The sequence below is a fragment of the Leopardus geoffroyi genome, chromosome C2 (genome assembly GCF_018350155.1).
Source record: "Leopardus geoffroyi isolate Oge1 chromosome C2, O.geoffroyi_Oge1_pat1.0, whole genome shotgun sequence".
NCBI classification, from domain to species: Eukaryota; Metazoa; Chordata; class Mammalia; order Carnivora; family Felidae; genus Leopardus; species Leopardus geoffroyi.
The window spans coordinates 90,062,061-90,083,512 of NC_059333.1; the positions used below are offsets into that span (position 1 = coordinate 90,062,061).

The window sequence follows — 21,452 nt, forward strand, 5'->3', positions numbered from 1 at the left end:
CTTTTGAGTCCATTTATTTTGACCTCTCAAGAGGTCAAGCTTAGCCAGATCATTGGAGGTGACAAAAGCCAATTTCAAACATCTGAGGATTAATTTGCTTATATTTTGGCTTCAGTGATTGTTACTGAAACTAACATTTTTTTTCTGAGATTTTGCAAGACAAAAGAGTATATGGACTTTGACTTTCCTTTACATATTCTTGTGTGATATCTCAAGACTCTTTCAGTTTGGTTTGCTACCATCCTATAAGACTTGAGAAGTAAGAACTATTTATTAAGTTTTAGTAACCTTGGACCATATCACTAGTCTTCTGTGCTCTCTGTGTACCCTCTTCTCCATGCTCACGTCTTTTCAAACAAAGATTAGAGGACAAAACCAGTTTTCCATTTCTGTAGGCTAAGAACTTCCCAGCTACAGAATACTATAGGTCTTACACTACCTGAGGGGTTGTTGCTATCTGGAATTGAGTCTTCATGGAAGGTTTTTAGTCTCTTATAAAGATCTAACTGGTCATCTCATTGTTTCCCCAGTGAAGGTGCCTGGTCCCCTGAAACTCCCTGTGAATTTGCTGGTGACCTCACTCATCAACCTTTGGGATAGCAGTCAGTGTTCGCTCTCTGCTTTTCAAAAAGAGATACTTGACTATCTGAGCTTGGCTCACAAGGAGGCTTCCCAGGCAAAAGGTAAATTTTTGGAATTGGCATCTCTAGTAAGGCTTTCATTGTAAAAACATTAAACATCACTGTATAAGCAAAGACGAAAGATCTCAGGGTATCTGGGAACTTTTGTCTCTTCCTTAAACTACCTGTTACAGACTGACCATGGATTCAAGTCATAGACTAGGAATGGGAGTAGTATTGTAGTTATATTGTTTAGTTTTTGTATATTTAAGTATATGTGGATATTTTAAAACATGTTTATTTTTTCTGAGGATTCAATTTGCTAGCTTTGTTCTGAATTTGACAGAGAAGAGCAACTCTATTACTGCAATGAATATAATTTCTAGATAATTTGTGAAATGAGAGAAAGAAATTATTATTGGAAGTCTTTTTTCTTCATAGTTAACTATTTTAAGACTTTTTTCCCTATACTGCGAATAAAAAGATTTAAAGACATTTAGAAAGTTAAAACCTAATATTTCATCAGTAAAAGTGAATCTGAGTGAAAAGCATGACTTGAGTGGTAGTACACATTAAGGGTTACTTGTAGAGGGCTCTTTCTTACAAACAAAAACAAAAACAAAATATCATCAAGAATTTTTATGTGTTGTTATTAAAACAAAAGAAACCCAGAAATAACTTGTACTGTCTCTATACTGCACCATAAAATCATAAATATAGGGCTTTGCAATAAAAGGTGATATAATTCTACCTTTTATTGTTTTAGTAAATTTATGGGAAGAGAGTGGAAAATATTACAGAATTATTGCACATCTTTTTAAATTTAGTTCAGTGATTTTTTTCCCCTTTATTTCTTAGGACTTGTCCTGTCTGATCAGCTGATCTATTACAAATCTCTTCATTCCTTTTGCAAAGGGCTATCTAACAGTAGTGCACTATTTATTTCTAATGATTCTAATTAAGCTTGAGAGAAAGACAAGATTGAGAATCAGGAAGCTTGCCTTCAAATCTGATTTTGGGGAAATCATTTAATGGCTCTCAACTTTTGTTTCCTCACTTATAAAATAAGGACTTGAATATAATTGGAGCAAGCCAAACTTGCTCAAAGTGTGGATGGGGAAAGCAATATTGGAGATGTGATCCATGCCTAACCACCTGCACTTAAAACAAAGGGACAGAATGACTATATTTAAGAGAAACCTTAGCTTTGAGGCCCTAGACTAATAATTCTGAGACTTTAGTGTGCCCAAGAATCTGTTCTCTAAGAAACTTATTAAAAATTACATACTCCTGGGACCCATTATAAGGGTGTTCACCTGTGAGGTCTGGGTTGAGGTTTAGTAATCTGCATATTCAACAAGTACCTACAGGAGTCTAATACAGATGACCCTGGGACACCCTTTGGGAGACACTCACTGCCTTGAAGGCTACATGGCTATGGGTGAAACAGATAAGTACCCAGAAGCTACCAGTTAATAAGATGTTTTCTCATAAGTTTTTAGAAGCTCAGCAGATTTGGAGCTTAGTTATTAATCTGTTGAATTTTTGCTGGGTGTGCTTTTGGATGAAGTTTAGCTCCAGGCAGAGGGTACAGCCAGAGGAGCTATGTTGTATCATCTAATGCTGGTTAAGGGAGCATGGTCTGGTGATTTCATTCTAGAAGCCTGGCTCTGTCCATTCTTTCCATGTGATGTGAGGCAAGCTATCTTCCAATGGAAGCCTCTTTTTCGTGTCTCTAAAGCAGAGGTGGTATAATACATTTTTCATGGTGTTGTTACAATAAATACGTAAGGTAATGCATGCAGAGCAATGAGCAGAGTGCCTGGAATGTAGTAGTGCTGAATGCATGTTACTATTATTGTTGAAGGTCAGAGGGGAGACACTTGGATTTAGTAATCAATTTTTAGTATAATTTACCTTTACATATTCAATTTGTTCTTTAAGCATTTATTAATTATCTATTTGCCACGAACAAAGCACTCTGATGTGGTGGGGTTGGGTTCCATGAAAAGAGGAGGTAAATATGAAGATGTCCTCAAAGGGATGTGCAGGCCAGCTTGGTAGGCAATATCAGCTAAGATAGGGGCATGGGAACTATGGCAAGAGGAGGGAAGAATTCAGCATGGCTTGATTCCAGACATATCTAGACTCAATTTCAAAGTAAGGCTGATGTACCCCCTCAGATCTGAATAAGCCTTGGTCCAGAGTTGTGAGAATGGGCTGCCAGGGACCTGTTAGTAGTTCTCTTATAATAAAATTTTCACATATGTATATCCCAATCTGATTTTCCCTGTCCCGTGGTTTTATAACCAAGAAAATGTTTGTTACGATTTTCCCTGTCACATGGTTTTATAACCATGGAAATGTTTTTAAAATAAAATAAAATAAAATTGAGGCATGAGCCATCTCTTTTTACTTAAGTAATTTATTAAATAAAATTGTGAATAATCAGTGGGAATCGAGACAAAACAAAACAAAAAGTCTTAACCCAGGCGGACAGTGTAACATGTTTTCCTAACTGGTGTGGGGAAAAATAATTCTTTGAATTTGACAGTGCTTTCTTGTCGAGTTCTCTCTGGCAGGTCTTCCTAATGAGAGAACACTTCCTTTGACAGGCTGCTCAATACCTTTGCAAAACATCCAGGAATGACTACCTGGGTTAGAGACATAGACTAAGTAGATAATTCTTTCTGAAACAAATAATCTCTTCTCTATATATTTCAGAGGTCATGGTAGAAGTGGGAAAACATGAAAATAAGGTTAACTAGATTTGAGTTTTTGATGCCTGCAAAAATCTGCAACCCAGAGATAAAGAATTCACATTTTATTGTAAAGAAGACAACACTGATTAAAGACAAGACACAGTTAATTTCTAATTTCAGTTAGAAATGGGGGTCTTCAAAGAGGAACAAGGGGAATCAGAACTGTCTCTATTTCCTGACCACTAGGCAGCTCCTGCCTGCTTCATTAACACTGGGCAAGTAGTACTTCTAATTAAGAAGTCGTTTAAAATAATTTGCAAAGAGCAGGGACATGTCAAGTGTGAAAAGTTCCTCATAGAGGAGCACTTCAGGGCTAATGATGATGAGACTGACAGCAGTTTGGGGCCTCAGAATCTTATTCTGCCAGCTTGAAAGAACACCTAATTAGCACCTGTGGTTCTGTTAAAAATAAAATAAAGGAACCAATATATGATCCTGGGCCAGGTAATTTTCGATGGCAAAAAGCCTTCACGTATTCTAGGAATCCTGCTATTCTAAATAAACTAATCAATAACAAGGGCAAATCCTGTTAACAAAGCAATGAATACCTCAGCCAAAATTACAAAGATAAAGGGCTCAAAAGGGAAAGGAAGCTGCCAGATTTCTGGGTAATCATTTAAACTAATAGCAGGTATTCTATGAGATTAACTTGAAGTGTTAAAGAATTTTTGTTTGTTAAACACCAAAATTTTTGGTTTGTTAAAGATTTTTGGCTTGTTAAAGAATTCATATGGTACGTATAATGTACAGTCTTTAGTGGATAAAGAAGGTGACAGTGTCCTATCACTTTAGCAATAGTCTCTTTGAAAAGACTTGTGTCAGAAGAACATCTGTTCAGATTTTTAATTTGTCACTCACTAAATGAATGATTCTGACTCTTCTTTTAAACTTACATAATCTTCAGTGTCTTCATCTGAATGGTGGAAATAATAATGCTCATTTCACAGAGCTGTTGTGAAGATTGGTTATGATAGATGGTGGGTAGTAAAAAATTGTATCCATTATTATTCATGTTGTCCAACCTTGGGGATTCATTCAGTCAACAAATGTTTTTTGAGTGCTCCATCTATGCTAGGCTCTGTAGGTTCTGGGTGGCTTTGTCACAAACATCTGTACTACCTGCCTTATCCTCTAGGTGATAATCAATGAACATGTGAAAATGAGATGGCTGTCCATTTTTAACAATACATGGAGATACGTATTTTATGGAACCACTGGAACTAGGGAAATTTTTCAAAATATGGTAAAATTTTGGGAGCTGCCATGTTTGGGAGCTCTTCTAATTCACTATCCCAAATGGCTCCTCGAAGGGCCAAACATGACTTTCATCATCAAAGAATAAACCTTTATTAACATTGAAGATATTGACCTGAATGTGCTATGGATTCTGAAGGAATTTTCCAAGGTGAATTCTCAGATTGGGTTAGTCATGACCATCTCATTAATGTAATAGAGTCTTCTACTTGCTTTTTTTGAGCAAAAAGCTTATTTGGATTTCTCTGATCTGTGTTGTCTATTTAAAACTTAGACCCAAGACATAACTCACACCATCAGTGCAATTACTATGGGCATGGCTCTATTTTGATTCTGATCTTAATGGAAAGACTTGAGAAGCAGGATGACTGTGGTCTAAATACAAACGTGATGATTACTGGTGCCTTGGGAATTTTGCTAATTATCCTGGCCAACCAGAAAACTTAGTTATATTCTGCTTTACTTTCCTTATTGATTATAGGGAAGTGAATGTCTTGTGCCTACTAAAATCAGTGTTACCTGTATTTTAATCTTATATAGATGATACTCAGCAGTGGTTCTCAAACTTCAACTGCATTAGAATAATCTGGAGGGTTTTGTTAAAACAGATTTTTGGGCTGCAGCCTCCTGAGTTTCTGATTCACTAGATTGGGGTGGGGCCAGGTAATATGCATTTTGAGTATGTTTCCAGGTGATGCTAATGCTGCTTGTTTGGAGACCACACTGTGAGACCCACTGGATAAGAGTAATCCAGTATAGTTTTTGTTTAGTGGTACAATTATATTAGTACTAGCTAGTACTCATAATTCCTGATAGCAAAATGCTTTCTCATATAGTTTCATTTTATCTTCCCAGGAGCCCTGGGAGGTAAGCATTATTAGATCTGATTTATTGATGAAAACTGTACTATAACCATTTTGGGTTTTCTTTCTTAATAGGCTGTGAGCTCTTTGAGGCCAGATTCTATACAGTATTCAGTTTTACATCCTCAACACATAGCAGGGGTCTGGCAATAAATGTTTGTAGAATGAATAGCAGGATTTGCCCTGAGTCACACAGGGAGTTTGTAGTAGAGCCCAGTTTTGGACCTGGACTCCTTAAATCTTAGTCTCCTGCATTTCTGCTTTGGGTCTACAACAAAAGCAAATTTTCTCTCATACTTGGGAAAAGGCAGTAGTTTTTCTGTTGTGTCCTGAAATTCTGGGTTCCAAAGCCTAGCTAGCCAAGATGATTACTATTTGTTTTGAGCTATACTGTTAACCACTGAAATATAACAGATCAGTCAGTCTTACACATTTATTCTTTCCTCTTCCATCATGACTACTTCAAAAATGCAGGCAGTCCTCACTTTGCAGAGTAGTTCAGGATAGTAAAATGACTGTACAAGCTGAAACCATAATAAGTGATTTTAATAACCAATGGGGAAAGTTGCATGATTTTTGTGTTTGGTCCAAACATTAAAGATTCTCTTACTGTCCACTATAAATGTATAGGGAAAGGAAAAGTTTAATAAGTCTAATATTCACTTAATACACTGCAACCTTAGAACATTAGAAGTATTGAGAATTATACTTTTTATTTCTTTGTAAATAACTTATTAAGCATTGTTTGTATAATTGCTTGTTTTCTCATCATATAACATGGAGTGAGACATGGAGTGAGCATCTGTTTTATGCCTTGAAAAACCGTCCTACTCCTTTTTAAAGTTTGGATCAATTTCCAACATTTTATCCCTCATACTTTCAACATTGTAAAATATTTCTGAGAGTTCTTTTAATGTGAAGATTTCTGCTGGCGTCACTTCCTCTGGGACGTCTTCATCCTTTTCATCTCAACCACTTCCCTCATTTATATTGATAAATTCTCCTTCATTAAGTTTTCTGGCTGCATAGCTAGTCTCTTGTACAGTGGCAGTGACAACATTCCCATGGTCAGCTATTTCTTCCATATCTCCTTGGAATCTGGGTGTAAATTTCACAAAAGCATCTTAACTGAGTTACCGCTTCACCAGATAACATTCATCAATTCATGCTGACTTATGAAACAGTAAAATCAGCCTGTATTGGCACTGGAAGGTCCTTTTCCAGTCTCTAGTACCAATTATAGTTTTCTTTCAACGTGGCAACCGACTTCACTGCTTTGGCTTGAGGGCTAGTGAAACTGATTGAGATTTGTGTTTGATTACCATCTTCAATCCAAACAAAAGGCAAAGGCCTTATTTCAACCAAAGGGGCTTTCTGTTCCTAATTCAATTTAACTAAAAAGATAGTGAATTGGTTTTACCCTCTTTCTTATATTCACTGGACTTTTTCCAATACGGGTTATACTGTGACCTTCTTGCGGGCCTAGATCTTATTCTATCTTGATGAGCATTTTTTTTTTCAACGTTTATTTATTTTTGGGACAGAGAGAGATAGAGCATGAACGGGTGAACGGGGGAGGGGCAGAGAGAGAGGGAGACACAGAATCGGAAACAGGCTCCAGGCTCTGAGCCATCAGCCCAGAGCCTGACGCGGGGCTCGAACTCATGGACCGCGAGATCGTGACCTGGCTGAAGTCGGACGCTTAACCGACTGCGCCACCCAGGTGCCCCAGTGATGAGCATTTTCTAATCAATAACAGTTGTACTTCACTTTTTGGCATTTGCTGCATTTTCATCTTTGTCCATTCTTTTGATTGTCCCATTTTTGTAAAAGTGGTATGTGGTCTTATCACTTGTTGAAAGGAGGCAACACAAGCACACGCTCTACTGTCTGTGTGTGAACTACATGACAGATGAGGCTCAGTGGACAACTGACAGACCGTGAAAGAAATGATGGGGTAGTCATTGATCCTGATGTGTCTTGGTTTCTGTGTAGTGATTCGTGGACTGAAGAGCTACCGGTGAAGTTTGTACTTCATGCAATTGCTATACTCACAGTGAACATACTGCATGTGAGATCTGAAGCACATTGTTGAGAGATTAACATTATTTAACTAAACTGTGGTAAATACATGTTGTGTGTCTTGGAGCCATGCAATGTGAGGACTGCCTAAAGTAGAAGTTTATCTGCATATGAGGTGAAAACTATGTGTGTAATTTCAAATACATCCACTGTCAAATAGCACTCCCCAAACATTTTCTGAGTTGTTTAAGGAAACAACTTTTCTTTTGTCCTAAGATGGACAGATTAAATTAAGGGAACTGACACACATATCATTTAAATATATAATGTATCAGTGACAGAGGGGAGAGATCTATAAATTCCTGTTTGTTTTAAAATCCAATATAACTTCAATCAACCTGTAGAGATCACTTGAAAGTTGGATGGAATATACAAGGACTATGCTAAGATTTGATTATTTAAGTTTTTTGCTACTCTCATCTTTTTCCTGTGATGTTTCTTCCCCACGAGTATTTCAGTGGTTGTAAATATAATAAGTTGCTTAGCCAGACTAGGTGAGTTAGACTCTCTGAAGGAAGGGGAATTTAGCCTGAAAGATCATTTGCCTAAGTCCCTGAGTTTCTGTTTTTTTTCTACATATGGATCTTATTTGCTGTGCTATGCAGTGCTGCGATGCAACAGCTGCAGTGGTTTCTAGGCATTTATTCATTCATTCATTCATTGCCTACAGCAGTGCTTGGCCCATAGTTGGCATCCTATAAACCATTTTATTGAGCCTTTACTTGGCCTGGGGAATGCAAAGATAATTCAGACACTATCTTTGTGGGCAGAGAATAGAACTCCCTGTACCATGACTTTCTGCTGGATCTGTAGTATTGTATAATGATAATACTAATGGAATTTCTAATTTATTCAGTGCCTGCAGTGCACCAGCAGCTCGTTCAGACCTTTGCTGACATTATTGCTATAGTTATCCGAAGCCAAGATTGGACATTGGGGATTCTGCTTTCAAGTTGGTTAACTCGCTTGTCTGACAAGTTTTGCTGGCTGTTGGATAGGGGCTTCTTTTCATCTCTGCTGGCCCTCTCCTCAGGGCTACTTGAGTGGTCTTACAATTTGTTAGTTGGCTACCTCCAGAGATGGTGATCCAGGAGGTCAAGACAGAAGCTACAATGTTCAGTATGCCTAACATTGAAAGGCACACATCATCACTTTCTCAGTATTTTATTGGTTACACAGGCCTAGCCATGATTTCATGGGGGAAGTCACTATACAAGGGTATCAATGCCAGGAGGTATTTATATCTCTGAGATATAAATTATCATCCCATTTCATAGATGAGTAAACTGTGGCACAATAGTAAGTGGTAGAACTGAGATTTGAATGCAAGCATTTTGGCTCCAGAGTTCATACTCTTAAGCATCATGATGTTAGGTAAATTATACTTTAATATTGGCTATCATTATTAGATATTGTTTCCATATATACTGGGGATTTATGAGCTCTTTATTCTATTTTATTGGTCTATTTGTCATCCCTATAGCAGTGGTAAGACACATTTTTGTTATTATAGCTTTATAACTTTATATATCTGGGATGATTCCTTAACTTCATTCTTCTTCTTTATAAGATCCTTAGCTATTCACGGATCACTGTACTCCTACAAACATTTTAGAATAGTCTATAATATTCCATGAAGAACCTTGTTGGTGCTTTGATTGGAATTACACTGAACTTATAGATCAACTTGGGAAGAATTGATGTCTTTAAGATGTTTTTTATCCTTTTCTCAAACATTTGATTCTTGAATATGGTGTATACACTAAAACCTTGGTTTGTGAACATAATTCATTCTGGGAACATGCTTGTAATCTAAAGCACTTATATATCAAAGTGAATTTCCCCTTAAGAAATAATGGAGGGGCGCCTGGGTAGCTCAGTTGGTTAAGCATCCGACTTAAGCCTAGGTCATGATACTGCACTTCGTGGGTTTGAGCCCCATGTAGGGTTCTGTGCTGACAGCTCGGAGCCTGGAGCCTGCTTCAGATTCTGTGTCTCCCTCTCACTCTGCCCCTCCCCCACTTGCGCTCTGTCTCTCTGTGTCCTCCTAATAAATAAACATTAAAAAATTAAAAAAAAGAAATAATGCAAACTCACATGATTCATTCCACAACCCAAAAATATTCATATAAAAATGATTACAATAATGTAATATATTACAAAATAATAAATAAAATGCAAAATATAAGGAAAAATAAACCTTTGAAAACCTTTGTGCCTGGTGTGAGGGAGACAAGAGAGAGGAGGGTTACTGTGTAGGATGACTTTTACTATCACTAATGGAATCACTTCTGTCTGTTGGCTCAATGGAAGCTTTTTCTGCATGGGAGCCATTGTATTTGCTTGCAAGGATGTTGAATACAGTACAGTATTAATAAATTCTTGTCACATACTGTATTTAATGTAACTGGCAATAAGGCAGCAGAGAAAAGGGTCTATATCTGCAGGCAGCCTGACCTAGAATGAAGCAAAACATTCATAAGCTTACTCTTGTATGGAAAAGCAAAGGTCCAAAGGTGCTTTGAGGTGACAAAAAATACACCAGTGCCAGTGTGGGCACCTTCCAGTGTTCTGAAAAATCACTGATTTCTGCTAAATGCCGCAGCCTGAGACTGAGCATCCTGGAAATGGGAGATGATCACCCACAGTCCCGCAACGAGAGAGACAACCATTGGCTCAGTTGTGATCATGTGATGTTTGGCATCATATACTACTCATACTGCAAGACATCACTTGTTAATCAAGTTAAAATTTATTAGAAATGTTTGCTCGTGGGGCACCTGGGTGGCTCAGTCGGTTAAGTGTCCGACTTCGGCTCAGGTCATGATCTCACGGTTTGTGGGTTTGAGCCCTGAGTCAGGCTCTGTGCTGACAGCTCAGAATCTGGAGCCTGCTTCGAATTCTGTGTTCCTCTGTCTCTAACCTTCCCTGGCTCGTGGTCTTTCTGTCTCTGCTCTAAAAAAGAAATAAATGTTAAAAAAAATTAGAAATGTTTGTTTTACAGAAAACTTCGCAGAACAACTTACTTGCCATCCAAGGTTTTACTGTAGATCCGTTGACCTGTCCTATCGTTTCACAGATCTGGATGCTTTTTTGTGAGTTCTACTGGGACAGTCATTGGCTAATTTGGCTTTTTTATATGTGTGGCACTCACTTAATCTTGTTTTTTTTGTTTGGCACTTTAGTCTTTTGCTTGCTTTAAGTTTCCTAATTTAGAGATGGGCTAGATGGGTGTTGGGTATTAAAGAAGGCACTTGCTGTGATGAGCATTGGGTATTTTATGTAAGTGATGAATCACTGAATTGTACTCCTGAAACCAGTTTTACACTGTATGTTAATGACCTAAAATTTAAATTAAAAAAAAAAAGTTCCCTAATTTAAAAAGAAGTATTGCTCTCTTTGTACTTTGTCATGGTAATCTATAGTTCTTGGGAAATTGCTGTCATTCTTACTTTTCTACTTTTACAGCCCTTTATATCCGTAGAATACCCTGAGATCACTTGAACTTCCTGCTTATTGAATACCAACCCCAGGGCACCTTCTCCCCTCTCCAGATTCCTGGAGATTCTAAATATGTTTTGTTAGACCTGCCAGGAGGAAGAACAGGACAGGCTAGAGGTTAGGGGAAAGGAGAGGTATGTTGAGAAGGTTGAACATATGGGTGAGGAGGTAACAAAAGCTATTTGGCTAATGTTCCCTAGACCAGTGACTGCTGCCAGGAGGGTTCATGTGAGTGTAGAGCCTGAATGCTTTATCTTTGGAGCTCATACTGGACATAGTCCCATTCCGCATCTCATGACTCTATTTTTTTTATTATTTTTTTATTTTTATTTTTTTATTTTTTAAAATTTATATCCAAATTAGTTTGTATTCTAGAATGCCTGGTAACCCACGGAGAAACAAGACTCATTGACCACATACGTGTTTTGCAATGTGAAAGCACGTTTCTTTTGGTTTCATGTTATGCAAATGACTTAACATTGTTCCTTAAACTGTTGCCTGAATATGGCCAGTGCAATTTCTTATTTATTATAGGATTTAATAAATAAGGAATGCAGCTTTCCAGGATTGGGGACTAGATTCTTAAGGTGACATTAATGCTGTAAGCTCTTAGGTACCATACAAGTCCCTATAATAGCACTTCAGTGAACTGAAAGAAGCTGTTTAGATCTCAGCAAACTTCCTGGACCCTAAATCCGTCTCATTATTTACCATATATAAGAAGTCCTCAATGAAAGGGGTCACCATACATACAAGACTAGGGTATTTAATTATTTTATTTTATTTAGCATTTTGTTGTTTTTTTTTTTTTAATTTTTTAAAATGTTTAGTTTTGAGAGAGAGAGAGAGAGAGAGAGAGAGAGAGAGAGAGAGAGTGAGCAGGGAGGGGCAGAGAGAGAGAGGGAGACATAGAATCTGAAGTAGGCTCCAGGCTCTGAGCTGTCAGCCCAGAGCCTGACACGAGGCTTGAACTCGGCAATGGTGAGATCATGACCTGAGCCAAAGTCAGATGCTTAACTGACTGAGCCACCTAGGCTCCCCTTCAGTTATTTTTAGTTAAAGACAAAACAGCCTTTTCCAAAGGTGACAAAGTGAAGTGAAGGTCAGAAGGACACAGGGTGTCAAAGCTCTTTCTTTAAAACCTGGAGGTGAGGAAAGAAGGCCCTCCCAAGAACTCAAGGGTGATTGGTCAGCAGAGGGATGGTTCTGGGTGGGGTGGGTGGAGCTACAGCCCATGATTGGTCACTGGATTGGTCTAAGTAGGCTCTAAGGTGATTTCCACCTGCCAATTGTTTGACACCATTAGCATTATTATTCTTGGGGCTATTAAATGAAGAAATGATGTGGGGAGCCAAGAGAGTAGCTTATTCGTTTGGATTCTGAATCACAATCAGGAAATAGTCTTTACCTGGTACAACCGTAATTTAATTTTTCTTGCAAATTCAAAGGGAGGTGAGGTCATTCTGGGGTTTGATTTCACACATGGTGCTCTGGGTCTTCAAGATGAAGTTCTGCATGAGCTTGGCATACTGTGTGGTGGTGAAATTGTCCATGATGCTCTTTTTTTTTCTAATTTTTTTACATTTTTTATTTTATATTTTATATTTTTGAGAAACAGAGTGAGACAAAGCATGAGCGGGGGAGGGGCAAGAGAGAGAAGGAGACACAGAATCTGAAGCAGGCTCCAGGCTCTGAGCAAGCGGTCAGCACAGAGCCTGATGCGGGGCTCGAACGCACGAACTGTGAGATCATGACCTGAGCCGAAATCGGACACTCAACTGACTAAGCCACCCAGGCACCCCTAGGGATTGTCCATGATGCTCTTGATGGGAATGCCTTCAGTGTTTACCACAATGATTCTCTGTACCCACTTCTGGTCCTAAGTCACTTCAGTGTCTCCTCCACCTCTGCCCTCTCTGATCCATTGGTAGCTCTGTGACACTGGCCAAAGCTAGGGTATTTTAATCTTAATTTTGCAAGAGCTCTGATCTTAGCAAGGGTATTTGAAAATAAATTTTAATAATGAAATCCAAATAACCTCGGGAGAGTCCTGTGGAGTTCTAGCAGCATTGTGGGCAGATTTCCTTGTGAAACTTTAATGCTTGTACTAGGAAAGGCATTGAGTATAGTGCTGACTGAAGGGGAAAGCTCTCTGTTGCTTTTCAGTATTTACTGGCATAATAGAAGCACTTGGGAACAAATATTCCCTTGTATGTGTTAAGCCTCATTTACAGCCAAAATTTCTTCAACTACTCCATTCGTGATCAAATTGTAGGTGGAAACGCAGCAGTTCTCTAAAAGGGCAAATTCTGTGTATATTTAGGAGTATTTGCTGTTTCAATAGCTTTTTTTTAGATTTATTTTTAGAGAGAGAGTGTGTGTGCAACTGGGGGAGACACGCAGAGGGAGAGAGAGAGAGGAAAGAGAGAGGAGAGAGAGAGAGAGAGAGAGAGAGAGAGAGAGAGCAAGAGAGAGAATCTTAAGCAGGCTGCATGCTCAGTACCAAGCCTGACACAGGGCTTGATCCTATGACACTTGGATCATGACCTGAGCCAAAAATCAACAGTCTGATGCTTGACATACTGAGCCACCCAAGCACCCTGTTTCAGTACATTTTTAAAAGAGCAATTATTTTTACTTTTTCAGTCCTCTTCCCCTCTGTTTAGTTCATGGCCCTCGAGGTACTTCTGTAAGACAGAAAAGCTGGAGTGAAGAAACTGTTCCCAGTCTCATGCTTTTGGTTGGATAAGTGGAATCAAAAAGAACTGAAACTTCACAGCTTTTTATTTTTTTAATTATTTTATTTATTTATTTTTAAATGTTTATTTTTGAGAGAGGGACAGAGAAAATGTGCACATGTAGAGGAGGAGGCAGCGGGGAGGCAGAGAGAGAGAGACAGGTGGGAGGACAGAGGATCTAAAATAGGCTCTGTGTTGGTAGCAGAGAGCCTGATGTGGGGCTCAAACTCTCGAACCATGAGATCATGACCTGAGTCAAAGTTGGATGCTTAACTGACTGAGCCACCCATGTGTCTCTTAGTGCAGCTTTTTAGAGCGTGGCTTTTATAAATCTGTGTGATTGGGGGCAGAGCTGAAATTGATTCAATGCAAATTGTATCTCTCCCCCTTTTTTCTTTGGAACATAGCCCACAAGTGGAAGGCATGTTGATGATTACCTTCAGTTTCAAAATTTTTAGTTAAACTCTTTTCCCCTCCTTGGATCTAGAGATTTTTCTTCTGAGGGTCCTAATGAGATGAGTGAGTTAGATATCTAGTGCTTCAGTGAATATGTCCCCCTCACCCTCAGATGTAATGCAGGCAGAGATGGGGCCTAGCCTTGTCTATTGGTGCATGCCTAGGCACCAGGGACCACCCTTGGAAATAAAGAGCTAATCACTTTGAGTTAAATGCCATTGTGGTACGTTAAGAGCTAGAATGCGGTTAGCTTTTTTCATGCTAGAAACTCATCCTCATTGCTTTCCCTATCTTTTTTAAGTAAGAGATTCCATGATTCAGAGCTAGGATATATTTCATGTACCATAGTCATATTCTTACCTCCCTCCATCCCTTACTTCCAAAAGGTGTGCAGAGACAAGAAAAGAAACCCAAGGGTGAAAGCACCAAGTGTGGGATAGCCAGATTGGTGGAGGGAAGAATATGAGGGAGGGCATGTGGTGGATTCTGTGGGCGGTGAAGGATTTGCCTTGTGGTGATGCTGGACAAGTGAGCTAAACCTTGGCTTCACTATCCCCACAAGATTTAGAGTTAAAAATTTTTTTTTTCTACTCTAGTAAAAGTATATGATGTCTTAAATCTTCCCAAGGTGTCTGTCAATGTTCTTTCCAACCTGGCTACCTCCAGTGTCACTTGTGGACCCTGGAACTTGTCAGAAAGATAGAATGTCAGGCCCACTCCAGATGTATAGAATCAGGATTTATGTTTCAGCAAGTTTGCTGGCCAATCCATGTGCCTACTGCAATTATAGAAGCTACTCTCTGGGAAGACTGTAATGATCTTGTTTTAGGTTAAAACCAAAGAAGGAAAAACAGCAACCAAGCAACCAACCAAATAAAAGATCTTAGAGATTCACCTGTTGTTAGGTCTTTTCTGTATTGTAGGATCTTTGGACCGTGGGAAAAAGTTTGAGTGCCCATAAATACCCAGTGTGTCAAGAACCGTTTGTCCTCCAAGCCTACGCCCTGTGGGAAGGCTGTTATGTTTTATGTTCATCTGCCGCCTCCGTGACAGCATTCAGAGACTGGGATCTAGTTACTTGGTTCATTTCTCTTTCTCAGAGTAGCACAAGTATGTAGGCTCAGGTTCATCACGTCTTCCCTCTGTGGTATATCACATTGATGAAGCACTTTTATACCTTCTGTTTTTCACAGTAGCCCAGAGCAGGAGGCAGGGCAGACAACATTGCCCTCCACTGAGCTAACAGCTAAGAGTCTCTGAGGGTCAGAGCAGATGAATAATTGACTAGAGGTCCCAAGGTCTCATCCTCCAACTCCTGGGCTTTTCCCATCTCTAGGCTGCGACACCTTTTACAAAGAGCACATACTTCCATTAGGGCTGCATTTCCTTTTCAGGGCTTATAAAACCCTTTTTCTTAGAACATAGATAGGTTTCGTGCCTATTCTATAAGATCTGAGATACCTGAAATATAAAGCCACAGGCTTTAGAACACAGGCTCCTGGAAATCCCAGGCACCTGCACAGCACCACTGGACAACATGACCTCTGTTTAAATCTAATACGCACCTGTGGCGTGAGACTGTTCAGTGCAGCAGGATCTCTGAGTGTGCTTTCTGGGCTTCCCAGCCAGCTGAGCTACACCAGGACACCTGACAGCCTGGGAACTGGTGGTGAGGGAACTGCTGGCTTTTTCCCTCTCAACTTGCTTTTCTTTTATTTTCTTTCATCTTTTTTTTTTTTTAAATTTTTTTTTTCAACGTTTATTTATTTTTGGGACAGAGAGAGACAGAGCATGAACGGGGGAGGGGCAGAGAGAGAGGGAGACACAGAACCGGAAACAGGCTCCAGGCTCTGAGCCATCAGCCCAGAGCCCGACGCGGGGCTCGAACTCAGGGACCGCGAGATCGTGACCTGGCTGAAGTCGGATGCTTAACCGACTGCGCCACCCAGGCGCCCCTATTTTCTTTCATCTTATGAGATATGATTCCCTCCCACACATGGTTCTTTCCCAGTTCACATATTTTACTCGTTTTAAGAAGCTAGAATCAATATTTTGCTACCCACTTGTTGGGCTGTGAGTACATTTTTATTTCCAATTCTTCCAACCATATAGGATTCTGTAGGGGGTCTAAATTTGTTTTACACCAAGAGGAGGCACATGCAGAGCTCTTTCCTAATCCTACATATGCAGGACTGTGGCTGAGATTCAGTTCTGCTCTTTAGGAGTGGAGTGTTTCCTGGGCAGAGCAGCTGGAGATTGGTCAATTAAAGTGTCTTGTTGGCAAGATGTTGAAACGTGAATCATTAGCAGGTTTGCTGATCTTTTGACCTGCACCCCCTCTAAAAGCTGATTAGAATGCTATTTTTGGTATGCTTTGCCTTCATTTAATCATATATTTCGTGCTTCCTGAGTTATGATAATTTGGCATGTCCAGCCAATGAATCTGTCAACATGTTGGAGTATAGGTGAGGTAGGAAGGTTATGTCAAGTTTTTGTGACCATGAAAAACATCAGCAAAATTCTTTTTGAGACCCTAAGAGAGCCAGTGGCTGCTGTGAGGGATATTCCTAAGGGAAGGCTCATGAAATTACAATAGTTCAAGGAGAACTATTGTAGTCAGAACCACTGACAGATCTTGGGGACTTGATTTTGTGGTGAGATACTTTCAGTGACCCATAGGGTGTTTCTCTGAATGAAAAGTAGATCCGCTATGGCAACTTAATATTATTTTCCCTCAAGATAGGTATGGGTAAAGGCAGGGAAATTCTCTTGTTGCTCTCATTGCATGTATGGCCTTGCATTTTAGCAATTTGTAGCAAAGTGCTTATTTACCTTCCTCAAAGAGATAAATTCAGTGCTCTATACACAGTGGGCATTCTGGAAATGTTTCTTAACTAATGATATAGTTTGTTTCTGAGGCCAAGTTTTGAAGGGAGTTTTGTTAGCAGAGATGTGCTACTTAAAAATTATTGCAGGTGTTAATAGTAATTCCAGGAAACTAAGCCACTTGGGACATCATATTAACAGTGGGTAGAGAAAAAGTTTTCTTTTAGAGAATGCATAGATGAACTAATTTTAAATAGTTGCTGGCAAGATGTCGATAATAAGTTTTACCAGTAAAACACTGAATTCTCTTTTCCTTTTTTCAAGGTTAAGAAGTGGCATATTGAGTAAGGGCAAGGGGAAGCATTATTCTCAGGCAGGTATTTTCTTGCACAATTTTTTGTTTCTCCCCCTTGTTAATCTACAGATATAAGACAGGAGACTTTAGATATATTGGAGCTGGTATTATCATTCTTCTACAATTAAGGTAAAATCCAGAGTCTGTAATATGGCCTGTAAGACCCAATATGAACTGGAATTTTCTTATTTTACAACCTTACACTTACCCATTTCTAACTGCTCATTTACTGCTTTCTGTACTGGCCTTTTCCCCACTCCTTGAATGGTCTCACAGTCTTTGAACCTCTTGGACAAAAAGCAGGTTTAGGACAAGTATCATTTTTTCAGAAAGTATCTCCCTGTTCCCAATCAGAATTAGTCTCTCTTTAGCACTATCTTAATTTTCCTTATAGAACTAATCAACACATATATATTTGTATGATTTTTCTTATTTCAGAAGAAATTTGTGTGTGTGGTCATATGCTCTTTGGGGAGTTCAAACCCTGGGCGGTCACTTTTGGGAAGCATAGGAAGGCATCTCAAGGTACTTAGGACACAGGATAAGGAGGGCAGTGGGCCTACAGGAGTGTGGTAGTGAGTATGGTACTACCCTGCTCTCCTAACTCAGCTCCCAGGCTGCCTGGTGTGAAATAGGACCAGTGCTAGCTTGTCTCACAAGGGTAAGAGTATAATTGGGAGCATAATTGGGGAAGATGTTTCAACCATGGCACTTAATAGGTGCTCAGCCAAAATCTAACTTCCTTCAGAAGGTTACCCTGGCAAATTCCTTCAAAGAGCTGTTTCTTGAAAGGGTAAGATAACAAATACTTCCATGTTGGTATAAACGTGGACCTCGATGGTGAAAATCACACAACCACCTCTGTGGATAGCAATTTGGTAATGTATACTAAGAAACTGAAAATTTTTCATACCGTTGATCCTTACGGTTATGTTTCTGAGGATCCATCTTAATTTTAATTAAAGGTATAGAAAAAATTGTATTTGATATTCATTGCCACATTATTGCAAGTATAAGTTGGAAACAATTTAAATTTCCAGCAGTAAGGAAATGATTTTATAATGTGTGGTGTATCTGCAGGATAAACTGTTATGCAACCACTACAAATAATGCTTTCAAGGAATTGTTAAGAAAATGTGAAAAGGTGACAATAATGTTAAAAAAAAGTGCTTTTGTTATAAAAATGCAAGGTAGCATACTAAATATTAAGAATGTCTAGGCATTTAGTGAAGACTTATGTGCTGGGTATTATGTTAAGGAATTTGCACACACTGGCCCCCAAACAGGTACTAGCACCATTCACCTATACATGTGAGGAACTTGAGACTTTGCCTTATTAATAATTTCCCCACAGATTCTTAATTACTACCATTGGAGCTGGACTTTGGGCTGCTAATTGATCTTTCAACATCCAAGCATATTACCACCTCACCCATCTATTTTTTCTGTCTATACTGCAACAGACAAATCACCCTGAAACATAAATCTGATTATTTGATTTTTCAGTGCTGTGAGGATAAAGACCAAAATGCTTGTCTAACTCTATAGCCTAAGCTTTTAACTACAACTGTTCACAGCATTTCCAGATAATAGTGTTGTTTTCTATTTTTCTCTAGTGGGGAAATCAGATTGTTTTTATTTTGTTCTTTATCTTATTCTGTGTTTCCAGGTCAATTAACATATATTGTGTTTATAATGGGAAACAGTGTGTATAAAGGCAAGGGTGGTGATGATTTCTAATAAATTATTTTTATTTTTTAAAGAGAGAAAACCCTAAGCATCATAGCTGGGTTCAAGAAGGCCCCATAGGCGGGTGTTGAACCAGCTACCAAGGGATGAGGATACAAGGGGTTTTTGGGGACAACAGCTAAGGGAAGCTAGACACATTTTACTTGAGCTATAGCTGAGATTTTACCTGTAAAGTAAAACAAACAAACAAACAAACAAAAACCAAACCAAAACAAAACCCTTAGCCAGGAACTACCTGGTCCAATCCCATTGCTGATGGGAACACTCCCCTTCAGGCAGGCCTCAGAAAGATTACTGAGAGAAAAAATGGATGGGAAGCTCCCCTGAGAGAACAAAACTTGTGATGGATTAAGGATGCTTCATTACTGAGTTCACTGCTCTCTCTCTTTCTCTCTCTCTGTCTCTTTCTTTCTGGAAGAGGGTCAACTTCCATTAAGCTTAACAAATTACTCTTCCTATCCCAACCCTTTACTAATTCAACGCATTTTTATTGAATCATATCTGTCACCAATATGCAGATATTTACCTTTTAAATGTCTTTTGGATCCATCCGTTCCTTTCCATTCCCTGGTAGCCATTCCAGTCCAAGTCTTCTACTAAATATTGTTGGTAGTCTCCTAAGTGACTCTTCTATCCACATGTACCACTTCCTCACCCATCCATTCCTTCTCCGTCTGTAGTGCAGCAGAGGAATCATCTTGAAACATAAAGGTGATTGTTTGATTATATGTTTCCTAGTGCTCTTAGGATAAAGAAAAAGTCTTGGTACTACAAGGCCCCATGTAGGATCTGATCTCTGCCATCTCTGTCCTTTGTTCATCATGTGCTCCCCTTGCTTTCTCTGCTCTGTTTGCACCAGCCTTCTCAGAATACATATGCTGTCCTCTCTTCTGTCTCAAGGACCTTTGCCTGTGGTGTTCTTTAGCCTGGAACACTCTGGCTAGTTCTTCTTTCAGAACTTAGTTCAGTGGCTACTTCCCTGGGGGAACCCTCCCACCGCCTCGCCCCGATCTTTTTTTGTAAAACATTTTCTCTTTGTTTTATTTCATTTTCCTCTATTGTGTATCCTGAGTACACCTTATCCAACAGTCATGTCAGTTGTATTTTGACACTGGCTCATTTTGCTGTGATTATTTGGTTGATCTTACAAACTGCTAGTTTGTAAGTTCCTTGAAGGCAAGGATCATGTATATTTTTGTTCATTATGATATATCCAATCTAGCATATGGCCTGCAACACATTAGGTATTTAATACCTATGTTTTGGCTGAAGGAAAAAATGCCTACTGTGTGCCAGGCACAGTATAAGATCCTGGTAATGAAACCTGAATATGATCTGGTACCTACTCCCGTGAGCTCATAGTCTAGAGAGAAAGGCTATAAGTTAATGGGCTATTCTAGTTGAACATGCTGATTGCTATGACTGAGGTATGAACCAGGTCCTGTAGGAACTCTGAGGAGGTACATCCAGATGCAATGATGGTCAAGGAGAAGGTGCTTGAGATGAGTTTTGAAGAACCAGGAGGATTCATTGAGGAAAAGGCCTTGGAAGGGGGTTGGAGGTGGGTGAGAAGCAGGCCCCATAGAAGGAAGAACAAAGAAACCTGTGCAAATTAGGTCCCAGAGAGTGCAGGTGTTGAGCAAGAGGCATCTATTGCCTGTCATCAGGAGTAGAAGTCTGAACTCTTATGCCTATTGCATCTTAGCATCAGAGTCTCTAAGGAAAACACACTGTGGTCAAGCACTGCATGGAACATGTTTTACTCACATAGAGAAGAGAGAGAGCAAAATCAGCTTTGGTAGTGTGCACTGGTCCCCTGTGGCCAGCAGGTCCGTGCTAGCAACCAATGCAGGGCAGTTGGCCTGTGTGCATCCAGCATAGGCCGTTTGGACTCCTCATCTCTTGGTGAGGATGTGTTCTCAGCCCATGGCCCATTCTTATGTGGCCCTGTGGGATCAAAAGACTGCATGCAGGGGACTGTATTCCTAACAGAATGATGTCCCCATCCCATATTGATCTACTGTATCATTCTTGAGGAGAACTCCATATCTTTCCAGGAAAACGGATGTTTTTAAAGGACTGAAAATTCTAGGAAGAGCTTGAACTACAATTCTGTTAATTCCTGAGTGTTAGAAAAGGGTCTGGATGTATTTCTTCTGTATAAGTGAAGTTTTGTTTTTATTAAAAATACATGTTGGTGTGCAAGTAAACAAATTTGTATCATTTGTCATAATGAATTATCTCTC

The 21,452-nt window shown here is 39.3% G+C and overlaps 1 long non-coding RNA gene across 1 annotated transcript in view; it reads left to right on the top strand.

Annotated features, from left to right (window-relative positions):
- The first annotated feature begins 534 nt into the window (after positions 1–534).
- LOC123611233 overlaps positions 535–21,452 on the top strand; it is a 261,551-nt gene continuing 240,633 nt past the window's right edge. Inside the window, exon 1 of the long non-coding RNA XR_006718497.1 lies at positions 535–683. This is a non-coding gene — a long non-coding RNA (uncharacterized LOC123611233). The remainder of the gene's footprint in view (positions 684–21,452) is intronic.